Raw genomic sequence first — 20,990 nt, 5'->3', positions numbered from 1 at the left:
GGCTGCACTAATTTGCAGCCCCACCAGCAATGTATGAGTGTACCTTTCTCCCCACATCCTCGCCAACACCTGTTGTTGCTCGTATTCTTGATAATCGCCATTCTAATTGGGGTGAGATGGAATCTTAATCATGTGATTCTTGACTTTAAGTCTATTAATATGATGAATTACGTTCATTGATTTCCTGATGTTGAACCAACCTTGCATCCCTGGGATGAAACCCACTTGATCATGGTGCACTATCTTTTTAATATGTTTTTGTATGCGATTTGCTAAAATTTTGTTGAGAATTTTTGCGTCGATGTTCATTAAGGATATTGATCTGAAATTTTCTTTCCTTGATGAGTCTCTGTCTGGTTTAGGTATCAGTGTGATATTGGCTTCATAGAATGAGTTTGGAAGGGTTCCCTCCTCTTCTATTTTATGGAATACTTTGAGAAGTATTGGAATGAGCTCTTCTTTAAAGGTTTTGTAGAACTCGGCTGAGAACCCATCTGGTCCCGGACTTTTCTTTGTTGGTAGGCTTTTGATGACTTCGTCTATTTCAGTACTTAAATTGTTTATGTCCTCCTCGTTCAGTTTAGGCAATTCATATGTCTCTAGAAACCTGTTGATGTCTTCGAAATTTTCTATTTTGTTGGAGTATAGATTTTCAAAATAGCTTCTAATTATGTTTTGTATTTCAATCCTGTCTGTTGTGATATTTCCTTGTTCATTCCGAATTTTAGTGATTTGGGTTTTCTCTCGTCTTCTCTTTGTTAGTGTGGCTAAAGGTTTATCAATTTTGTTTATTTTTTCGAAGAACCAACTATTTATTTTGTCAATTTTTTGTATTGTTTCTTTTGTTTCAATTTCATTGATTTCAGCTCTGAGTTTAACTATTTCCTGTCTTCTACTACTTTTGGTGCTGTTCTGTTCTTTTTCTAGGGCTTTGAGCTGTAGTGTTAGTTCGTTTATTTGTTGAGTTTTACTTCTTTTATTAAATGCGCTCCATGAAATAAATTTCCCTCTAAGTACTGCTTTCATAGTGTCCCAGAGATTTTGATATGATGTTTCTTTGTTCTCATTTACCTCTAAGAATTCTTTAATTTCCTTCCTAATATCTTCTGTTATCCATTCATCATATAATAGCATATTGTTTAATCTCCAGATGTTGGAATAGTTTCTGTTTTTTACTCTTTCATTTATTTCTAACTTCAATCCATTATGATCTGATAGAATACATGGTAGTGTCTCTATCTTCTTGTATTTGCTAACATTAGCTTTGTGGCATAATATATGGTCTATTTTAGAGAAGGATCCATGTGCTGCTGAGAAGAAAGTGTATTCGCTCTTGGTTGGATGGTATATTCTATAAATGTCCGTTAAGTCTAAATTATTGATTGTGTTATTGAGATCTATGGTTTCTTTGTTCAATTTTTGCCTGGAAGATCTGTCCAGTGGTGAGAGAGACGTGTTAAAATCACCTAGTATTATTGTGTTATGGTCTATTTGGTTTCTGAAATTGAGAAGGATTTGTTTGACATACATGGATGAGCCACTGTTTGGGGCATAGACGTTTATGATTGTTATATCTTGCTGATTTATGCTTCCCTTAAGCAGTATGAAATGACCTTCTTTATCCCTTCTGACTAACTTTGGCTTGAAGTCCACATTATCGGAAATGAGGATGGATACTCCAGCTTTTTTGCTGAGTCCATGTGCATGGTATGTTTTTCCCCATCCTTTCACCTTTAGTCTATGGGTATCTTTTTCTATGAGGTGAGTCTCTTGCAGGCAACATATTGTTGGATCTTTCTTTTTAATCCAATCTGCCAGCTATGTCTTTTGATTGATGAATTCAGGCCATTAACATTCAGGGTTATTATAGAGATATGATTTGGTTTCCCAGTCATTTGGTTCATTTTTAAAATTTTATTTATTTATTTGTTTGACACAACTTGTTTCCTCCTTTATTTGACAATTCCTTTAGGATAATTCCTCCCTTTGCTAATTTGCTTCTTTGTTTTTCATCTCTTCCTCATGGAATATTTTGCTGAGAATGTTCTGTAATGCTAGCTTTCTTTTTGTAAATTCTTTTAGCTTTTGTTTATCATGGAAGGATTTTATTTCATCATCAAATTTGAAGGTAAGTTTTGCTGGGTATAAGATTCTTGGTTGGCATCCATTTTCTTTCAGGGCTTGAAAAATGTTGTTCCAGGCCCTTCTAGCTTTTAGGGTCTGGATTGAGAAATCTGCTGATATCCGTATTGGTTTCCCCCTGAATGTAATTTGGTTCTTTTCTCTCACAGCCTTTAAAATTCTGTCTTTATTTTGTATGTTAGGTATTTTCATTATAATGTGCCTTGGTGTGGGTCTGTTGTAATTTTGTGTATTTGGAGTCCTATAAGCCTCTTGAACTTGATTTTCCATTTCATTCTTCAGATTTGGGAAATTTTCTGATATTATTTCATTGAATAAATTGTTCATTCCTTTGGCTTGTTTCTCTAGGACTTCCTCAATCCCAATAATTCTTAAATTTGGCCTTTTCATGATATCCCATAGTTCTTGTAGATTCTGTTCATGATTTCTTACCATCTTCTCTGTTGGTTCAACTTTGTTTTCAAGGTTAAATATTTTGTCTTCAATGTCTGAGGTTCTGTTTTCCAGGTGTTCTATCCTATTGGATATGCTTTCTATGGAGTTCTTAATTTGGTTTATTGTTTCCTTCATGTCAAGGATTTCTGTTTGTTTTTTTTTCAATATCTCTAACTCTTTATTGAAATGATCTTTTGCTTCCTGTATTTGCTCTTTTAATTGTCGATTGGTGCGATCATTCAATGCTTGCATTTGCTCTTTCATCTCATCATTCAGTGCGTGCATTTGCTCTTTCATCTCCTCGTTTGCTTCTCTGATCATTTTAATTATGTACATTCTGAACTCCTTTTCTGTCATTTCTTCTGCCATGCTGTCATTGGGTTTTATTGATGTAACATCTAGATTTGTTTGCAGCATTTTCTTTCCTTGTTTTCTCATATTGTTCAGGTATCAGTGGACCCCTGAGATATTGCAGATTTCCTCTATTGACTTACAATGTCCCTGAAGATTTCTATATATATCCCCCCTTAGCCTTCAGTAGGCTGAAGTCTTGGAGGAAGTTGATAATGCGGTGCTCCACAAGGAAGCTGTCTCTCTAGGAGTGGTGGCCTTCAGGTGGGGTATAATCCCTGCTAGTGGGCAGAGGTGCCTCCACTTGTTGACCAATGGTCATCCAAAGGGGACCTAGGCTGCGGGCTGAGGCAAGGCCTGTTTGGGCCTGTGTCTCTGGTTTTACCGTCCTTGTGGGGAAACCTCACCATGCAGGGAAGACTCACCCGGTGGGGAGGTCTCGCTGGTCAGTTCCCTCCTAGAGGTTCCCCTCAATTTACAGCTACCGCCTGGGCTGGGCTGCCTTCCTCTGCAAAGTTCCCAGGGGCCCGGCCCTACCTCCTGGGCCTGGGAGCCTCACCCTTCGCAGATGAATCTCCTTAGGCTGCCCCTCCTCAGAGAATCTGCCCGCAGGCCTGGAACCTTCGCTCCGCCCTAAGCCTGTCTCTGTGCGGCTCTTCCGCCAAGAAGCCTCCTAGATCCTAGGACCCTGCTCTGCACCTAATCGCCTGGCTATGCGCCCCCTCCTCTGAGCAGCCACCTGGGGCCCCGTACAATCGCTCTGAGTCCCAGAGACCTGCCACACGCCTCTTCCTCCAGACAGCCGCCCAGTATTCCGGTGTGGTCACTAGGAGTCCAAGAAACTCACTGCGTGCGTCCACCTCCCACCAACCACCCGTAGCCCTGGGCAATCAATCACTCCGAGTCGAAATGACCCTCCCCGTTCCTCCTCCTTCTCCAGATAACCCCCCGGGTGTTCAGGAGCGGTCGCTCTGAGTGGCTCTGAATCCACGTGACCCGCTGCACGGGTCCTCTGAGCAACCGCCCGGAGCTCTGGTGCGGCCACTCAAGACCAAGCGACCCACTACACTTCTCCTCCAGGCAGCCCCCCTGTGTTCAGGAGCTGTCACTTTAAGTCCAAACAACTCACCACTCGCCTTCTCCTCTGAGCAGCCGCCTGGAGCGCTAATGCAGTCACTGCAAGTCCAAACGACCCGCCGCGCTCCTCCTCCTCCTCCTCCGGGCAGGCCCCGGTGTTCAGAAGCAGTCGTTCTGAGTCCAAACAGCTCGCCGCGCGGCTTCTCCTCTGGCAACCGCCTGTAGCTCTGGTGCAGTCACTCCGAATCCAAGCGGCCACGTTCCTCCTCCTCCTCCTCAGGGCAGGCCCCGGTGTTCTGAGTCCACACAGCTCTCCTCGCCACTCCTCCCCTGGGCAGCTGCCGGAGCCCCAGTGGTGGCTCCGAGTCCCAGCACTGTGCTGAGCGGCTTCCTTTACGGCGCTCCCAATTGTCCCCGTTCACTGCTCCAGCGGGGGGAGGGGTGTCTCGCCGGCAGCTCTACTTCACAAAGTTTCCTGCGTTCCGGGACCACCGTCCCATCCGGGACGCCTTCCCAACGGGTGAGAGTCACCCGGCTGCTTTGAGTTGGTCCCAAGTGTCTCAATATCTCCTCTTTTGAATCCTGAGTCCTGGAGCAACATGAAATGCAGCCACCCTCTAGGCCGCCATCTTGAAACCGACGCAGAGTTACAGTTTGGATCTAGAGTGTCCCCCAAAGGTCTATGTATTGAAGGCTTCATCCCCAGTGCAGCCTGTTCAGAGGTGGGGTTTTAGAAAGTGATTGGTTCATGAGAGCGCTGACCTCATCGGGGTTCATTCATTGAACTATTGGGAGGTGGTAGAAACTGTGGGAGGTAGGGCCTAGTTAAAGAGAGTCGGTCCTTGGGAGCATATCCTTGGGAACATCTCTTGTCCCCAGCCCCTTCCTTCCCTTTTCTCTCTCTCTCTCTGTCTCTCTCTGTCTCTCTCTCTCCGTCTCTCTCTGTCTTTCTCTCCCCCATCTCTTCCTCTCTCCTTCACAGCCTCCACCATGTGAGCAGCTTTGCTGTGCCACCTCGTACTCACATCCTTCTGCCATGATGTTCTACCTTGCCCTAGGTTCAAAGCAATAGAGCCAACTGACCATGAACTCAAACTTCTGAAACTGAGACAATATTTTTCCTCTAAGTTGTTTTTCTCAGGTATTTTGTCACAGCAACAAAAACTGACTAACACAGCAAGTACATAGCATAGGAAGTAATGTACAAATATCAAGTGTTGGGCTACATGGCAGCAGTGAACAATTAGAAATTAAAATTTAAAATTTAATTTAGTTTACATCACCAAAAAAGAACTGAAATATTTTTATGGCTCTACCAAATTATGTTAAATATCTCTATAATAAAACTACAAAAACTGACTTTAAAAATTCAAATATAACCTACATAACCATGTACCTGTGTACATGGATTAGATGAATATTGTTAAGATGTCAGTTCTCCCCAAACTGATCTATAGATTCAGTTCAATTTCTATCAAAATCTCAGCAGGACTTTTTCTTATTGAAATCAACAAACTGATTCTAAATTTCACAATGGAAAAACAAAGGAGTAATTTGAAAAAAAAGAACAAAGTCTAAGAAACACCACTGGCTGATGTTAAGACTTCCTATAAAGCTCGATGAATCACGACATGTGATGTTGGTAAAAAGACAGATGCAGAGATCAACAACAGGACAGGGTCCAGCAATCGACCCCTGCACATATGGTCTGTCACCTTCAACAAATAGTAATCGCACAACTGTCCATCCGCATGCAAAAAAAGGGAAAGAAAGAGAAAGAGAAAAAGAAGAAAATTGACTAGACCATGTCAGATATAGAAATTACTCATAAAATTTCTAGAAAAAGCAGGGAAAGATTTTTGGGTCAGAGAAAGATTTTGTAGCTATGACACCAAAAACATGATCATAACAAGTTCAATGATAAATTGAACTTCAATAAAATTCTTTGAAAGACACTGTTAAGAAATTAACATGTAAGCTACAGACAGGGAGAGAAACATTTGTGAAATATGTGTCTGAAAAAGATCATGTAAAGGACACAAAACTCAGGAGTAAAAAAACAAATAAGTGATCCCACTTAAAAGTGAACCCAAATTTTAAACAGACACCTCACCAGAGAAGACATATGGATGGCACTAGGGGAGTGAGGCTCCCAGAGACTTGGGAGGCTGAAGCAGGAGGATCTTGGTTCAAGGCCAGCCTCAGCAACTTAGCGAGACCCTGTCTCTAAATAAAAAGATAAAAAGGGAAGGAAAGTATCTCAGTGGTAAAGTGCCCCTGGGTTCAATCCCTGATTGAAAAAAAAAAATGTATATGGATGGCAAAATATACATGGACATATGACAAATAAAGATATAAATATATCTTTATATTATGTATATAAAGATATCCAATATTATTAATCATTAGGGAAATGTAAACTAAACCACAATGAGATACAACCCATTGGATTGTCTAAAAAAATTTTAAATGGGCAATATCAAGTGCTGACAAAAACACAAAGCAATCGGCACTCTCGTGCATTGCTGGTGGAAATGAGAAATAGAATAGTGACGTTGGAAAGCAGTGTGGTCCTTTCCTATAAATATAAACATAACTCACCTTATGAACCAGCAATCTCACTCATGGGTATTGATTCAGGAAAAATGGAAACTTAAGTTCATACAAAAACTGGTATACATATGTTGATAACAGCTTGACTTAAAATTGCCCAAAAGCGGAAACAATCCAGATATCTTTCAGTGGATGAATGGTACATCCATACAATGGAATACTATTCAGCAATAAAAACAAACCTACCACTGACAGACATAACTACAAGAATGACTCTGGAATGTAGTAACCTGAGTGAACAAAGCCAGACTCTAGGGGCTTTATACAGTTTGAGTCCATTCACATTATATTCCAGAAAAGTCAAAACTGTAAGAAAGAAAACAGATCCATAGCCATCAAGAGGCTAGAGACAAGGGGTATGATAGACTCTAAAAAGGGCCCAAGGGAATCTGGGGGGGGGGGGGGGTGTTGGAGATGTTCTGCATCTTGATCACACACCTGTATGTCATCAAGAGAGTGCAACTCATCCAAGTGTATCCCTAAAAGGTGAACAATAAACCTGACTTCTAAAAAATGCTTTCTAGGTTTCCAGATTATCTCAATCAAATCCAAGCATCCAACAGAAAGTGGGTTTCATGAGCGAAAGAAGAAAGTGGATGGATAGACATATGGGAGAACTGACGGGCATGGAGTGGCCAGCTCACAGATGGGCCACCCTGGAAGTGGAGGGCTGGGCTGTGCTGTGCTGGGCTGGACTGGACAGGCCAGGGGCCTGCAAAGGACAGCAGCTGGAGCTCAGCAAGACTCACAGTTAGATTTTGGGTTCCAGCTCAGGTGGGTGACCTGGGCAAAAACTCTCATTTCCTCACAGTTGGAATAATGATCTTCCTCTCCCAGCCCCCACATTTACTCCCTTCACAAACAGGTGCTTCCACCAGCTCTGTGCCAGACACTCTTCTGAGTGCTTCCCCTGTATCAGTTCATGGGATCACCTGACCCTTTCACACTCCCGTTTCACAGAGCAGCACCTGAGTGTATGACAAGTTGAGTGACCAGCCCAGGAAGACCCAGGGAGCAAGTGGTGGGCCTGGGATTGGAGCCAAGCTGTCTGACACCAGAGCCTGAGCTCTCAACACCCACGGCAGCCCTGCCAGGTTGGGGGCTCATCACATCCATCCAGATTAGGATGGACCCAAGGAAATTGCTGGTGCATAGCCACTTCTGACTTACAAAACTGGTTCAACCTGGTAACACTCAATTACCACTGTTTATGGAATGCTTCCTATGGACAGCACTACCCTCGCACTGTGCATGAATTATCCTCAAACTCCAAGGATTAATGTAGTATTAGTGTTGCTTAGATTAGAAGACTGAGGACCTTGGGCACAGTGCAGTCGTAACTGGAGAAGCTAGACTGAATTCCATCCGTGAGGTCAGAGCCCAGACCACCCGGTTGGGGAAAATCCAGGTGCTAGCTCAGGCCTCCCATTCAGCCCATTTCTGCTCCCGGAAGTCCTAGAATCTACCCTTAATCCTTTCAATCTTTCCCAGCACACCCCACTCCCACTAGGGCTCAACAGATAAAAGGTGGAGGAGAGGGAGCATCAGGGAGAAGCTGCTGGCTCCTCTGAAGAAGTTTAGGAGTTTCTAAACTCTTTGGCCCATTGATATTTCAGGGCCCGATAGGCCCTTCTTTCCTTCTCCCCACCCACAATCTCTACCACTTCCTCTCAGGGACTCCCTAACCCCCTGCAAGGCCAGACCTCTGAAAGGCTTAAGCATCTGGCAGCTCTGTTTCAGCAGCTGGGTACCCAGTGCCTGGCCGGATCCCTGGCCCCTGGCTGGCCCAAGCCCAGCTTAGGGTGATGACACGGGAAGGCAGACCTTGGTGACTGCCAGCTTCTTGTTCCTCCGCTGGTGCATTGCTGAGGTCTCATGACTCAGACCCCCCACATACAAGGTTGACCTCTGCTCCGGGCTTCTCAAGGCCAGAACCCAGGCCCCACTGAGCTGCTGCCCCAGCTCAGAGCTGGAGGAAGTGACTGTTGCTACTATGGCAACGAGGCTTTGTACTGACTGCCCAGAACAAAGAGGGTGTTCTTGTCCCTCCCTGGGTCCCAGAGTGGTGCAGGAGCAGCTGCTATGGGCAAAGAAGGATGCTCGGGGGTGTCTGCGAGCCTTTTGCCCAGAATGCTGTGAGCTCCCACAGCTCAGAAATGTCCACTTCACCCCAGCATCCCAGGATGCTCAGGAGCTGGGAAAGACAAACTCCCAGGCCCCTGCTCTCTTATGGTAGAGTCTAGGTGGCATTTTCCATCCAAGGGATGGCAATGTCCCCTTTTCCAAAGGGAAATAAATGAGAAAACCTACAGAATACATTTCTCAGACACTCAAAGATGTGTGTGATCAAAAACATGCTAGCCCATCACACTCAATATTCAGATAGACACCCAGAGAGGGACAGGATTTCTCCTTCAGTCACACAGCCAACTTTTCTAGGACTGGCAACCATTTATCCCAAGTCTCAATCTTCTCCAAGCTCTCTGCCTGCCTGTCAAGCACCGAAGCCCTGACTCAGCCTCATATACCTTCTGTTAACTGTACCAGCAGCCATGTGGCTCTTGGACACCCATCCTGACACCCTGGGGCCCTGAGAGGTTCACATTGCAGGATTTGTCACCAGCGATGACCTCTGAGCATCCAGCACAAGCCCAGCGTTGGAGCCTCATCAAAGTTAGGTAGCAGCAATCCAGTCCTTGAGTAGGACAGCCAAAAAGCTCTTGGGTACAAAAAGAGTGTTTGAGGCAGGAGGATCGAACTTAGAATTGAAGACGGACAGAGGGATTAGATTCAGAAATAAGGTTAAGATGAACAGTCCTGCCAGAATCTAGCAGGAAGCTGAGGGCATCCTAGTCCTGGCGTGGGCTCTGAGCCTCCAGGCCTCACCTGGTCACACCAGCAGCCCCAGCCACTGAGAGCCTTGCTGTTTCCCTCTGGCACTGATAGAGAGCACTCTGCAGGGAGCCCCTGTAAGTCTAATTTTGAATGCATGGTGAGGAATTGATCCTCTTCTGTGATGTTCTTAAGCCAGCTGCACAGTGAGAAGTTTTCCTGAGTTCTGGTGAAAATAGCAGGCCTCTGTGAAGCAGGCCGCAGTTTCCGCTGCCTCTCACATGCCTCTGTCACAACAGCTCTTGGGGACATCTCTCAGCCTCACTTTCCTCGTGTGTTAAATGAAGGGTCAATCAGGAGAGCTCTTAGCTTCCTTCCAACTGAGATTCTATGGGACCTGGATTCTGGTCATGTTATTTGCCAATAAAAGGTAAACTGTTTTGGGAATCAGTTTGTTAGTATCAATAGGCATGAGGGAAGAAAAAGACATACATACACACAAATATATGGATGGATTCTCCATAGCTCTTCTTTTAGGGTCAACAGCCCACTGACTCTGAATTCTGAGATCATGTCCGACTCCACCACTTTCAGGTTGAATGAACTTGAGAAAACTCCTTACTGAACTCTCCGTGACTTGGTTTCCTCATCTTATAAAATGAAACCATGAATAGTATCTGTAAAGGTTAATTTGAATTGTCAACTTGATTGGATTAAGAGATGCCAATGATTAAGAGGCTTCTGGGTGTGTTAATGAGGGTGTGTCTAGGAATGATTGGCATGTGGGATAGCAAACTGAGGTGGGCAGCACTGTCCAATAGGATGTTGGCTTGGAAGGAATACAAGTCGGAAGAACAAGGAAGCAGCAGCAGATGCAAGCTTGATTCTTCTTGAACAGGTTCTTGATTGCTGCTGCAATCGCCTGAGGATATCAGACTCTTGCTTCTTCACTCTTCCAAAGTGGACTCTGCCAGTGATTCTCCAGGGAGTTTCCAGAATCCTTCGTTCTCAGACTAGGGTAGAATCTTTGATCCCTCTTGTTCTAAGGCTTCAGCACAGACTGCACTGCTACTGGTTCCTCCATGAATGGCTGTCTGCAGACAGCCATTGTGGACTATCAAGGTTCTGGTCGCATAAGCCAATCTAATAAGTCCCCTTTTTATAATCATACTTCCTGTCCATTCTGTTTCTCTAAAGAACCCTGACTAATACAGTATCTATGTCACTGGATGGTTGTATTTTCAATGCAGTAAAGTTTCCTGCACAGTGTTTGGCAGATAAACAATAAATAACAGGATGTGACAATTAACATGTGTTGAATCTCTCCACAAATGAATGAATGAAGAGGAAGTGGGGGTGGGGGTGCTTTGCTTTAATTCCGTAGGCAGGTTTAACTCTGGGCATAACTTCCACCCCAGAGTGTCCCTGAGGATCAGACTGAAGACACTCTCTGCGGATGTTGCCCGGAATCACAGGGTAGAGGGCCTCCTCTTCTTTGTTCTGCTTCTCCCCTTTCCTTACTGGCTTCCCCCAGAGGTGCTTTGTCTCAGGGCCCTCTTATGAATTCTCTGGGCTAAGACCCAGGTCTCAAGGAGCCCAGTTGGAAGGGCATCCTAACGCCATGATGCCCCAGCAGTGCACCCAAGAAGAGCTGGCCAGGAGGAGGGCATTGGTGGCTGGATGGAGCATGGGGGTTGCTGAAGTTCCAGAAGTCTAAGTAGGAAAAAGCAGGTCCTTTTCTCCGGGGTCTGTTTATCACCCTGTGAATGGACCATACCCTCTGACCCATGAGGTAGTCACGTGACCCAAACCGAGTTGATCGTGTTCTGTCTCCTGAGAATTGGAACTTGGGACTGACAGGCAGCTAGTTAGTCTCTGCACATGTCTGGGACTACAACATGGGTAAATAAACATCAGCCAGGGGTCCAGCAGGGTGGTCAGCCAGGGGTCCAACAGGGTCGTCAGCTAGGGGTCTAGCAGGGTGGTTAGCCAGGGGCCAGAGCACTGAAGCAGGGGATTCTGGAGCCTGAACGTGTGGCAGGCCAAGCAGCAGGAAGGACCTTAACATAAGGACAGGGGTACAAGGGCATGATCCTGAGCTCAGAACAGAGGGATGGACAGCAAGCAAGAAGGCCAGTGGGGACATAGCAGCAATATAGTCCCTTTCAGATAGGACTTGAGGGACATGTCTGGCTTGTGCAAAAGCCCTCTCGGGGACTAGGGACGGACAGGAGGAGCTTGGGCGGTCCCATGGCTGTGGGACAAAGCGTGGCTCCTGCTGCTCAGCCCTGAATTCTTACAGGCTCCGTCCTGGGGCAGAGCCAGGAACATTACTGAGCCTACATATGGGAGCAGAGCAGCCCCGGAGGTGGAGAGGAGGCTTCAGGGACAGGACACTCGGGGAGACCAAGGACCACCCGTAGATGCGAGAGAGCCTGGCCGCCTGGCTCGGGCTGCCTCCCAGCCCTCCAGGGTCCTCAGCCCAACAGCCTCAAATTATCCTGCCATTAGTGGTGATCCATCCCTTCTGAGTACTGCCGTTTCATCACCAGCGCGCATCCGACATTAGGAGATAACTGCGCTCACAACATATGTCATCACTCATTAAGGGACTTTTTCTAGATTATGGCTGGGGCTTAATGACTTGTTAAAGATGTTTAACACTTACAATTTTGTTTTTAATTTAGGAAGCAGCATGATCAAACTGCGCCCTGAGACTCTCTCCTCGATTTGGTGAAATCTGGAGATGGGCCGGCTCGGAGGCTGTCTGTGCAGGGGAGGTGATCCTTAAATTGAATTGCAGCCCTCGGAGGGGTGTTTGCCCCGTCAGCCGCTGCCAGGATCTGACATGTTAATGGGGCTGAGGAAACAATGGGTTTCAGAGGTAATTGCTGAAGCAATGACTTCCAGGCAACATTTGACTTAAAGAAGTGTTGCTGCTGCTGCCGCCGCTGCCAGGGAGGGATGGGCGGGGGCTCTGCTCCCGGCCTGTCTCCAAATTGCAGCCAGGTTGGCTTACCTGCAGAACTCAGGTGCTAACAGAGGGCTCTGGTGACAGAGGGCTTCCTTTCTACCGGCCCCCTGTTCTGCCCATTGTCTGCACTGGGAGTCGGTTCTCCTGGGAGCCGGGAGGCTGCCAAGCAGAGGGATTGGAACATGAAGTTCCTGATTCAGCACTCCATGAGAAGATGGCCTCCAGAGACAGGAGGTCTGAGTCCACCCCGATCCCACTCCACAGGCCAACTCTGTGCTTTGGGGTTAGCCAGGTTCTCCTGAGGCCTCAGAGGTCTGACCCATAGGACTCCATAGATCAGTGGTAAGGATTCAGGGAGACCCTGTAGTGAAATGGTTAACTCTCCATTGGGGCCACAGTGAATCCACAGAAAACGCCACAAATGGCTAACATTTAGTGAGCACTCTCTAGCTCCCAAAGTCCCTTCTTCTAAGCACCTTATGTATACTCCCATCAAATCCACCCAACAACTCTCTGAGATAGGAACTATCATATCCATTTTACAAATGAAGAAACTGAGGCTCCTTTGAGAACTGAAGTACCAAAGCCAGGATCCAAAATTAGGCAACTGACCACCAAACTAGCCCCCACATTAGGACCATCAGTGGCTAAGCAATGCTTACTGGTTCGGTGGCTCAGGGCAGTTCACTTGTCCACGCCTTGAGGCAGCGCATGCTCTTCACTTCAAGTTGGTCCTCCTCACTCTCGGGTGCGGCTGGACTTCTTACAGAGCCTTCAGCCTGTCGGCAGCACTGGACCCTCGGATATAGAAGGGCAATCTGAGCCACTTTGCTCACAAAGGAAAAGTCTAGAAATTCATATCAGAGAATGTTTAGTTGTCTGTAATAGGAAGTAGGTCAGTGGAACATGCTGGGCATGGGCGAGTCTACCAGTAGCCTTGGACAGAAGGTGCTAGACTCAAGTTAGGAGAAGTGGACAAGGTAGATCTTGAGACCTTGTGTCAGAATGGAAGCTCATTGGAGGAGGTGGAGGAAGGGTTATTAAATCACCCATTCATTCATTCGTCCATTCAATAATCATTCAATAAATATACCCAAAGAACCTACCACGCATGTGGCTCTACTGGAAAACAGTAAAAAGACAGAGAGACCCTTGGACTCCTGGACCTCACAGCCACCATTAGCCAGAATATATTAAGTACCAACACTTCAACCTTCTTCCAACCCTCGATCCTGTCAGGCCTCAGCTCCCATTGCACTGGCCATGGATTCCACTGGCCACACACTCATCTCTGCTGAGAAGAGGACACTATCTCCATCACATGGCTCCCAGGCTCCTCTACAGCCAACTCGCTGGCAGCAACTGCTCAGGGCCCAGGACCAGAGCAGGCTGGTCGCACAGACCCTCCATGGCAGAGAAGCTACTGGGAGCAGGAAAGGCTGGAAGCCAATCCCAGAGGCCTCTGAGTGTGCTGGACCTCTGCCCTCAGCCCTTCCAGGGCTGAGGATAAGCCCTCACCCATAGAGGATCAGAGGCCACCAAGATGTCCCAGCTTCTTCACTATGGAAGCCATCAGCCCATGGATGTCCCAGCCTGTGCTTGATGAAGCCAGTGGAGTTCTCCCAGGTCTTGGGAGACCATCCCTAATGACAAGAGGTACAGATGACCTGAGAGTCCTGAGCAAGACAGGAGACATCCAGTGGACGGGAAAGTCCAGCTCACCCTATCTAGCTAGGAACAGAAAAGTTTCTAGAGCTATGACCAGTGCCCTTTGCTTCCCACACTTAGGCCTCCAAAAAGGAATGTCCCACCATACCAATGGCTTCATTTCAAATATGGGAAAATTAATCCAGGGAACCCAACAGACCAGAGCTTCCTAAGGCAAAGGGCAGGGAAGACCCGTCAATATGGCCACCTCCTCACCCTGCCATACACCTACGTGCATGGACTTGGCCTCAGCCTCTTTGCACCTGCTTTTCTTTTTCCTAGAAAGCTTCATATATGCCCCCAGCTGTTCATCCCTCCAGCACCCACTCCACTGGGAAGCCTTCCCAGACCCTCCCTCCTCTGGGTTTCCACAGAACTTTGCATAGACATAGAAGAGTCTAGGAGTGTCCCTCAGGAAGCTCTGATCTTGTCCACCTTTGTATCCCAAGCATGAAGCACTGGGGAGGCACAAGCTGTGGAACATATTTGAAGAAGGAGAAAGGGAGAGAAGAAGGAGAGGAAGGAAGGAAGTTAGGCAGGGAGGGAGGAAGGGAGGAAAGGCTGGATGAGGAAAGGAGTTGGAAGAGAAAGGAGGGAGAGAGAAGGGGAAAGAACACAGAAGCACAACGCAGCCATGTCTTGTTGTGGGGGTCTGCGCACCGTCAGTTCAGGGCACAGCGACAACCTGACTGAATTCTTTTTCCCATGGAGAGGGAGGGGAGAGCCGGGCGCAGCCGCCACTGCTCCTGGCTCCCATTCTAGCTCACTGCCCACTGGGACTCAGCCACTCGGTTTTGCAGTTTTGCTTAGTTTTGACTTTCCATCTTGATAGAGGAAGAAAGGCATTTGTTCGTACCAAGATGGAACAAATAGAACATGACTCCGGTTCCACTGGTTGCGCGTGTGCACGTGCATGTTGCCGTTTAGAGGGGGAAAGTCTATCTACACTTGCTGCATTTCAGCGATCGCGGCCCCTCGGAGGACACCAGCACCCCCGCCATGCACCGGCGGTTAGGAAAGTGTCCGCGCTGCAGGTTTTTGATAAGAGCAATTCTTCTCCCAGATCTTTCGGCTCTTTCTTAATTCTTCCTTATTAACTGTTAAAATCGTCTGCTTTGCCATTTGTGAGGTTTCTCAGAGTTTCTCCCCTGTTTGGTTCTATGATGTTTCCCATTGTTCCAGGTTTTTTCCTCTCTGCTAGTGTGCAGGGGAGGCGAGGATCTAGCGATGACAGAAAGGACCCAGCAAACAAGTGCTCCCTGGAGGACCTTCCCACGGGTCCAAGGCTGGGTGAGGGGGAGGTCCCGGGGAGGGACTCAGAGGTCCCACTTACTGTCTTCCAGGGAACCAAGGGAGCCCAGACATCAGCAGATCTCTGAAATAGAGCAGAAATCTCAGAGATGTCACTACGTAACATGACTTGTAGTGAGCAAAGGGGGAGTCCCTAAAGTGAAGGTCGAGGAGGACACTGATCATAGGGAGGGGTAGGGATCTATCATGGGGGCCTTCAGGGTCATTGTAGACTTTGACTTTGACTCTGAGTGGAACAGGGGAGCCAGGGCAAGGTTTTAAACACAGGAGAGTCATGATGTGAGTCGCTCTCTGGATGTTGGGTTGAAATCACTGTGGGGCACAAGGGTGGAAGAAGCAGTGTGGGTTAAGAACACTGTTGCAGCAACCAGGTGAGAGGTGACAGCAGCTTAGACCAGGCGCCCTCCTGGATGTCTGGAGAAGGGTGCTCCAGCTGTGGTGAGCAGTGGTCAGATCCTGGATGTACTTGGAAGGAAGGGCCAGCAAGGCTTCCCGATTGATTGGCAACTGAGAAAGAGAGGGGGCCAAGGAGGTCTCCAAGTCTTTGGGGCCCATGCGACTAAAAGGACGTGTTCATTGGAGATGTTGTTGACATCTGAGTGGGGTTGGGGTGGGGGCACTTTGATGGTGAGCCTGGAGTCAGGGAGAGTTCCACGTTGTAGGTGCACACGTGGAAGTAGCTGGTCCAAGATGGTATTTAAGGCCATGAGACTGGATGCCCTCACGGGGGAATGACAATAGAGACTGGAGGAGAAGCCAGACTGTAAGCACGCCCCAGTTAAGAAACTGGGGAGAAGAGGAGGAATGAGTAAAGAAGGTCCAGAAGGGAGGCCAGGGAGGTCGGAGAAAGGCCAGAAAACCAGGGCATCTGGGAAACTGAGTTAGTATACCAGAAGGAGAAAGTGGCCCCACCTCCAGTGCGATAGGACCTTGGAAGACAGAAAGTGGCCGTCAGATTCAGTCACATGCCCGCAGAGCATCCTCCTTTTGCCTTCGTTGGCTATTCTCACTCGTGCCTGTATAGGGGTCTTCTGGACATCCAGGAAGCAGTGGAACGTGAAGAGTATTGTCCAAGTCCTGGCCCAGCTACCCACTGCAGTGGGCCTCAGGCTAAGTTACCTCTCTGAGAAACGAGAGTGGGGGCTCAGGGATGTAAAATACTCAACCCTGTGTCCAGGCACATGGCAAACACTCAAAAAAGCAAGTAGCCCCCACAGTGACCAGAGGAGCAGAGCAAGAATGGCGAAGGAGTCACAGGCAACCCCCTGTGGGCAGGCCGGGTGGCCCCTCTCCACTCTCCCTGCTGCCCACCTCTTTATTAACCCCACAAGTCACTCTCGGAGAGCACATTGACCATGAGCTGTTTCCTGAGAGCCTGTTCTGAACAAGGCAGGCCCTGCTCAGGCCAGTGGGCAGTGGCAGGCCAGACTCTGAGGGACATAGGGGTAAGGACAGGCCCGAAGGGGTTTCTGTTCAGAACCATGCCTGGCTGTTGCTTCAGCAAGGGAGGCAGTGAGTGGACACTAGTGTGCATGACACTCTGAGGTGTACCCTGGGACTGTCTGAAGCTGTGGGTAGGGGGTCCACATTTCTGGGGAGTGGCAGGCTTCTTGCTGGTGCAGGGACGAGTGAAGGTGTATGTGCGAGCCTGTGTTCATGCGTGTGCATGTCTCCACAAACATGTAGAAGGAGGGATGGCCAGATGAGTTGCTGCACACACATGGACTGTTCACATGCAATCCAGGAACAAGCACATGCGTGTGCTCTGTGTCCTCCATCAGGCTAGTCCTGTCACAGACTGCAATCTACAAGACGAGACGGGCAAAGGCCAGCCTTCTGAAGGTGCCATCTCAGAATGAGCAACCTGGATCCTGAGGGTCAAGAGCAGACAGTGCCCCAGGGGCTCTGCTGGCTGAGCTGCCTCCTCCCCTGGCCTGAGCAGCACCGTCCCTCTCAAGGACTGCAGCAAGGTAGCAGGAGATTCCCAGCTTGTACCCAGCTGCCCAGGAAGCCCTTCTTTGCCCGGATAGACCTGGTGGTCACCCACTCTTCACACTGGGAAGGGAGAGTGGAAGTCCTGGGCTGTGCCCAGCTGCCAAGCGAGCCCACTGAGGCAGGGACTCCAGTGACCAGACTGGAGTTCCCGGTGCTTCCCCCTGCAATAGACCAAAGTCACAGCTCCCCACCTTCTGCCCTTGGAAATGAATCATTTAAGATTCCCCTTTCATCCTGGAACCCTCAAACCGCCTTGTGAGCCATGAGCATGTCTCCCTAGGTAGAATTTAAGGCAGCTGCAAAATGCCTCGATATTTTCAGAGGCCTTATTGTGCTTAAACTCGTTAGAGAGGCCATGGAGTTAATTAGTATATAGATTTTCCCATAGAAAGCTAATTTTCAGAGTGATTTGCAGCCAGTGGGTCTGTAACAGACTGCAATCTATTTTCTTCTCAGTTCTTTTTTTTTTTTCCCCCTAAAAGAAAAGTCCAAATTGCAGTGACCAGATGATGTCCACACCATGGTCCCAGCCCACCCACTCCCTCAGGCGTCCGGAGCCCCTAGAAGCTGGCTGCGTCCTCACAGTTCTGCCCAACGTACCAGCTTTCAGTCAATCACAGTCTCCAGTCCAGGCTGCCTGAGCAAGGAGTGAGCTAGTGAGAGGGTCCGCTTGTCAGTGTCTGTCAGCCTGTGGAGCAAGGGACAGGTAGACCTGGGGACAAACTGAGCCTCTGACCTTCTGTTATTTAATTTCTCTGTACTTCATTTCCCTCCCCAGGAAAATCAGGATAGTAATCATTACCTCATAAGGAGTCTTAGAAGGATCATTATTAACATTGATTTTTAAAAAGGCAACATTTATTGGTACTTCCATGTTCTAAATCCCAGGCTATAAGTATTTTACACCATCTCGTTAAATTCTTATTATCTGCTTATTTCATGGAAGAAAACTGAAACCCAGAAAGATAAAACAACTTGCCCAAGGTCACACCTCTAGTGGGTGACAGGACACAGCTTTGAATCCAAGTAGGTCTGCCTGACTCCGGAGCTACAGACAGGTAACCGACTCCTGCTACCATTACGCCTGAGTACAGCCCCTACTGTTTTCCCTCCCCACCCCCCGGGGTTCTGAGTCTCTCTGACATTTTATAGCAGTGGGGTTGATTCCACCTCCCTGTGCTTCTAGCAGCCGAGCACTAAGAGACCCACAGTCTCAGAGCCAGAAAGTTCCTTAGACGTTGCCGAATCCATCCTTCCCCCACTGCGCAGCGCTTCACAGGCCCAGCAACAGCGCCCGGAGGCCGCCGGCTGCCTGCCTGCCCTCTCCTCCGCCAGAGCCCGCTGCCGCGCCATCTTGGGACTGGGGGCTCCTCACTGGGCCTCTCCAAACACGAAGCCAGGGAGGAGCTGACACTGACAGCCGGTGACGGCTTGGATGGCTGCTGAAGCCCTCTGCTGAGTGAAGGCGATATTAGTCATCAGAGATCCGATCGAGCCTGAGAATCCTTGTCAGAAAGCGTGATGACTTAGTGGACTGAAAATGTATTTCCCTGCCTTATCGCACATCTGGAGTTCCAGCGAGCAGCCCTTGGGCTGGGGAGGCAGCCAGCCTCGAGAATTTGCACAGATATTGGTGTTTATCGGAAAAAGTCCAAATGGAGGCCGAGCCGGGAGGGTGACGGGGGTATTAGCTGGAGCACAGGCTGATGGCGATAAGGAAACAGTATCTACTCATTACTCCAGGGGCCCCGCCCAGCCCGGCAGCCCCGTTTGCTCCTGGCCTTAGGAGGGGATTACATTTGCTCTTGCGGCCCCCACCCCACCCCTGTGTTTAGAGGGAAGATCCTGGTTACCTTGACTGGGGGGACAAGCCAGCTGCTTTCCCAGAATTGGGCTCCCACTCCCTTGAAATTCCATTCAGGAAACATTTCCCGAGCACTGAGAGCTGGGTCCTGTGTTGAGCAGACCCCACTGTGCCAAGCCCCATGAGTGAGTCCCTTGTGCCGGGCCCTAAATTGGGAGGTCACCTGTGCACACCTGTGCTGGTAGACACCTGCCGTGTCCCAGGCCCTGTAGGGCTGGGTTTCCACATCATACCAGGTCCTGTGGGGGAGTAGGGAAACCCCCCCAGCATGTGCTGTTGGTGACAAGTGCTGGGACATAAACCTCGATGAACTCACTGCCCAGAAGGCACTCGCAGTGTGCCCAGGAAGAGAGACCCATAACACGTTAGCTAAGATAGCCTCGGAGCCATTTTTTGCCAGTTGTTTCCTAGAGACCATGTTGCATGAGCGCCTCCGGGGAACCTTCCTGAGAGGGCAGCCCGGGAAGGTCAGCCCTGAAGGATGAGCTGGCCTCCTGTGGGCAGACAAGAAGGCAGGAGCATCCCCGGAAGAGGGCGCAGCTCCAACGAAGGCAGAGAAGAGCGTCAGGACTTGGTACCCCTGGGAGATGGCAGGTGGCTAGTGTCAGAGGGACATGGAAAGAGGTGAGAAGATGCAGGACAAGAAACTGCAGGGGGGCCCAGGCCATCCTGGGAGGGGTCTTTGTGCTCTGAGGAAACTTGAAGGTCCACAGAGGAACTAGAGGACTAGGGGGGCTGAGCAGAGGGAACCACCCAACTTCAACCAGACAACCTCCATCTTGATTTTATGTTAGGCATCTGTGTAAAATGACTCTCAAAGATTGGATTTGGCAAGAAGGGAAGGGAACAAGGAAGGGAAGGGAGCGAGGGAGGGAGGAAGAAAAGAAGGAGGAAGAAAAAGACACAGAGTTATGTCCAAATTTCACGGGATGTAAAGATGAGGAAGCTGAGTTTCAGAGAGGTTAATCCTCCAAGCCTGGAGCAGAACCCAGATCTGCCAGTTTCTATTCATTGCATCAGAGTTTGGCCTTGAGTCTGTCCACCAGTGGACCCCAAGGAGAACTTCTGCTATTCAGATGCCATGACGGCCGCCTTTCTCAAATCACAGAAAGCACCAAGCCAAGGTGCAGCGTGTTCCCCATCTGCAATAGTTTGGCCTTGGAACCCTCTTACGCTTTTATTTTCACTTACATCTTCTCTTAGGCAGAGCTGAATTTGAATTTTCCTGGTGTCTGAAGTTGGACTTCCGGCTATTCAAATGAGGAAGCTATTGCAGAGGGAGGAGGCTTTGTATTCAAGGTCATATGGTGGGTAGTGGCAGAGCCAAGGCTGGACGCCAGGTCTGCTGGCCGGATACCAGGCTGTCCACTCTGTCTGCATTGCCAACAAGGGAGACACGGTGACCTCCATTCAGCCCTGGGAGGCAGAGTTGAATGCACAATGACTACTCCTGGACCCTATTGCTCAGTGTGCCTCCTTGAGTTCTGTGCGGGCACCTTCTTGGTACAGGTTATGTTTTGATTCATCTTCAATTGGATAGACTGAAAGGACATGTTTGCCAGGTAATTGGGGGTGAAACTGAGCCCTGCCCAGTGAAAAGTAGAGGAGGCAGGTGCTCAGCCTCTCCTACCTGGGACCGTCTTCTCCATTGTCCCAGCAATTCTGCTCCACCCCAAACTTGCATGTCCC

General features: G+C 48.6%; 2 long non-coding RNA genes across 4 annotated transcripts in view; both read right to left on the bottom strand.

The window, feature by feature from the left end:
* The window catches only part of LOC306645822, a 59,460-nt gene that overhangs the window by 26,365 nt on the left and 12,105 nt on the right, over positions 1 to 20,990 (bottom strand). The gene's annotated exons all lie outside the window — the stretch shown is intronic.
* Positions 15,031 to 16,651, bottom strand: LOC306645844. Its single transcript, XR_013759743.1, has 3 exons — positions 16,408 to 16,651; positions 15,465 to 15,506; positions 15,031 to 15,352 (listed from the first exon to the last, which is right to left on the bottom strand). It is a non-coding gene; the product is annotated as an uncharacterized lncRNA (long non-coding RNA).

Source organism: Sciurus vulgaris (genome assembly GCF_902686455.1).
Source record: "Sciurus vulgaris genome assembly, chromosome: 1".
NCBI lineage: Eukaryota > Metazoa > Chordata > Mammalia > Rodentia > Sciuridae > Sciurus > Sciurus vulgaris.
This window is presented reverse-complemented; position numbering and strand designations above follow the sequence as displayed.